This window comes from Hakea prostrata, unplaced genomic scaffold (genome assembly GCF_041222555.1).
Source record: "Hakea prostrata isolate BN-2017 unplaced genomic scaffold, UWA_Hpros_2 contig_29, whole genome shotgun sequence".
In the NCBI taxonomy this organism is placed as follows: domain Eukaryota; kingdom Viridiplantae; phylum Streptophyta; class Magnoliopsida; order Proteales; family Proteaceae; genus Hakea; species Hakea prostrata.
Window position 1 is genome coordinate 207,999 of NW_028291148.1, and position 4,324 is coordinate 212,322.

Genomic DNA, 4,324 nt, shown 5'->3' on the forward strand with positions numbered 1-4,324 from the left:
TTTCGAAGCGTCATTTCGATCTGGGCCATTGGTTGTCTTTAGCTCTCAACCGTCGTCTTAATACCTGAGGCTATTTAAAGCCTTCATGGGTACTCTCCATCCATCCTGCTATCTCCAAGTTAGATTTTCTAAAGCGACATTCCGTCCTCCTGCTTGCTTCCGTATTCCTCGTACTCCAACAATAACTCTATCAACTTCTGAACAAGTGAGTTTTTTGATTACTCATCTCTTTCCCCCTTTCCCCCTGAGTAAACTGCACAGTAGTAGTACTTGGGGTTTAGTTAATCGGGTTTGGGCATTTGACAGAGAACTAGGGTTTTCCCTTGTTGCTGTTGTTGTTGGATATCTGTACTGATACGGTTTTTCTGTTTATATAGTGGCTCTCAGGATCAACCCGAACTTTATCAGAGCGAAATCTTGTAAGAAAATCATTCCGTCGGCAGTGGTTGGGGCCAGTGAGGTGGTTTCAACTAGTGAATCCTCCAAGCGTAAGGCGACTGCTGTTGGTGAATCTTCAAGTCAAATTCCAACAGTTTCTATTGATGCCGCCCCTACGCCTCTTTTGCTTAAAGTGATCGCTCGTTCTTCCCAGGAAGATCTTGATCACTTTGTTGTTGATGGCGCTACTGACGCCCCTGCTGCAGAGACCGTTGGTGCACCCCAAAGGAGACTCTTCGGGCATCTAAGGCAACTATGTTGGAGTCTGATGAAGGTGTGGTCCCAGAAGGTGCTGCTCCTATTTCCAATTCTAGTGCTTGTTTGGCATCCTCCTCCTCTCCTTTGGAGTTGGAGGATTTTGCCACCAGGAAGCGTCGTCGGGTGACAAGTGATGCAGCTCATCCTTCTCTTGGTGTAGCTCATCCTTCTCATCCTTCACCCGAATTAGTGTCAAACGAGTTTGACAGAGCGTTGGAATGGTGCACTGCTGCTCGAATGACTTCTGAGAGCGCAGTTCTTTCCAAACTTCCAGATGAAGTCTTTATGAAGTCACTGGTGATGTAAGTCTTTCTTCATTATCTTTTGATTCTGAATACTACTCTTCTGCTCCTTTTTAACTCGGAAGTTGTTTGCAAGAGTCTTACTGGTAACTTCCACAACCAAGTGGAAGCAGCCTCTAGGCTCAATAGGTTGAGCAATGAAGTTTCCAGGCTTCGGGAAATCTCTGAAGCTAAAGATGCTGAGATTGCTCACCTTAGGAAACTAGCTTGGGAGTTTGCAGGAGAAAAGAATTCGGTGATCGATCGTCTTCGGTCAGACTTGGATGATGCTAGGGAGAAGATTCGGCACCTGGAGTGAGGAGTTGGAAAGTCAGTAGCCAAAGGATCTGAAACGTTACCCCAAAGGCAAGCTGTCGTTCCTTTGCCCGAATCCTTTCCAACTGATGTTCGCAGAGCCTGCGTCTTCAAGTATTTACACAGTAAGCCCTTTGTTGATATGCTGAATGCTTATGACTTGCAGGCGTACCGGGATGGTGAGAACGAAGTATGGGAATCAATATTAAGGAAGGATCCTCATTTTGATACGACTCCCTACAGTGTTGTTTGCCATCTTGAAGTATTTACCAAACTGGGCCTTCCTCCTCCTGACTGGACCAAAAATAAGATTGATCCTCGGCCTTCTGATCCAGATATTATGCATTGTCTGGAAGATTCTGTTGTTTATTCTCCCTTGGAAGGATTCAATTATGACGAGCTCGCCTTGAATGCAAGTTTGGTCGAAGACCATACTTCTCTTGGACAAGCTGGACAAAGAGTATGAAATTGCGGAGGATTTTATACATACTGAAATGTTTTTTGTAATCCTCATTTCTCCTCTTCTTTTCCTTGAATCCATACCAATGATTGACTCATGTGTTTGTTCTAGCAAAGTTGTGCCGATCTTGTATGACTTCTTTAATGATCACCGATGATGACTTTCTTTTTGGACCGAAGATTGTATCCAGCTCTTGTAATCTTATGTTTGATGTTGAGACTGGCCTCTTCTGGTCTTTTGAAGAAATAAGAAATTAACATCATCTTGAACTTTGCTAGCCACTTGAATCGCTGTTGTACTAGGTCTTAGTTGTTTAGAACAATGCCTTTACTTATAGATTTCCGGAGAAATACAATAAGCCTGAGAAGGAACTCACTCGGGTTTTAAACCAATGCCTTTACTTAAGGATTTCCGGAGAAATACACTAAGTCTGAGAAGGAACTCACTCGGGTTTTAAACCAATGCCTTTACTTAAGGATTTCCGGAGAAATACAATAAGTCTGAGAAGGAACTCACTCGGGTTTTAAACCGATGCCCTTACTTAAGGATTTCCGGAGAAATACAATAAGTCTGAGAAGGAACTCACTCGGGTTTTAAACCGATGCCTTTACTTAAGGATTTCCGGAGAAATACAATAAGTGTGAGAAGGAACTAACTCAGGTTTTAAACCGATGCCTTTACTTAAGGATAATTCGAAAATTCAATAAGTCTTGAAGGAACTTACTCGAGTTTCAAACCGACGCCTTGCAGAAGGAACTCACTCGGATTTTCATCCGATGCCTCGACTTAAGAGATTCCAAAAAAATTCCATAAGTGTTGAAGGACCCACACGGATTTTCATCCGAAGCCTTATAGTTGAATCTTGTTCTTGAATGTGGTGTATGATGCCCCCCAATCAAAAGATAATTTGTTGAAAGCCAAAAATTGCATTGATTGAGTTGAAAATGTTTACATAACGAACAAAATTGAAATCATCATCAAGGATAAAAAATTTTGAGATGCCTGGCATTCCACGAACGATCCAACTCTTTCTGGGTGTTGATGTTCTTCAGCTTGTAAGCTCCTCGAACCAACTGGTTTTACAACCATATAAGGTCCTTCCCAGGAAGGGTCCAATTTTCTTTGGTGACACGGGTCGGAAGCTAAGGTGTTTCTCAATACCAAATCTCCGGCTAAATACCGACGATTCTTCACTCGAGTATTATAATGAGACGCTATCCTTCTTTGATAATGTTGATTTCGTGCTATTGCCTTTGCCCGAACTTCGTCCAACAGATCAAGACTATCAAGCAGTCCTTGCTCGTTTGCTTTTTCCTCGAACTCTCGATCCCGTAATGTCCCTGCCATTATCTCCACCGGTGCCAATGCTTCGGACCCATATGCTAACCTGAATGGAGTTTCTCCTATGGGTGTTCGAACCGTAGTTCTATAGCCCCACAGTACATTATGAAGTTCTTCGACCCAAGAAGCCTTGTCGCCTTCGAGTCTTCTCTTTATTCCTTCCAAAGAGCGTTCGGTTAGTAACCTCTACTTGTCCATTGCTCTGGGGGTATGCCACTGAGGACATACGATGCTCGATCATATATGTTCCGCAAAATTGCTCAAATTGCGGACAGTCAAACTAAGTACCATGGTCAGTGACGATAATCTTTGGAATCCCAAAGCGATATATGATTGACTCAAGCACAAATTTCTCCACTTTTTTCTCAAGAATTGCTGCTGCCATCGGCTTCAACCCATTGCGTGAAGTAATCAATTGCTACTATCAGATATTCCCGTCCGCCTGACGCCTTGGTGAATTTGCCCATGATATCAATTCCCCACATCGCAAAGGGAATGGGATCTAGGATTGAAGTCATGGTTTCCGTCGGGCGCTTCGATACTGTAGCATGAATTTGACAATTGCCACATCGACGAACATACTCCATAGCTGCCTCTTGGATCTTAGGCCAATATAACCCAAGTCTTAGAATTTTGTGGGCCAGGGCTCGTCCACCCATGTGAGCCCCACAAATTCCTTCATGAACCTCAGCCAAAGCTGACTTTGCTCCTTCGGGGCCTATACATCTCATAAGGGGTCCAGAATAAGATCTTTGGTATAGTCTCCCATTCTGAATGACAAATCTCACCGATCGTATCTTGATCAACCTTGCCTCTTACGGATCCTCAGGTAATTTGTCATCTCTCAGATACTCAATTATTGGATCCATCCAGCAACGCTCTGCTTCAATATAAGAAATTTCTTTCTCATGATAACTTGGAAATGTTATCTCTTCAATATAGACCGAAGGGTCTAGATTTTTTTCTTTGGCATTGGCTAGTCGGGATAGCTCATCTGCCACTGAATTTTCAGTCCTCGAAATCTGAGATATCTTCAAATTCCGAAATTGGTTTTGAAATGCCTGCACTATCTCTTGATATTTCTCGCAAACGTGGTTCTTTAATACCATACTCCCCCTGGACTTGGTTGACTATAAGTTGAGAGTCACTATAAATAGTAACATCTGCTATAGACAATGCTTTTGACAACCGAAGTCCAGCTATCAGAGCCTCATATTCTGCTTCGTTATTA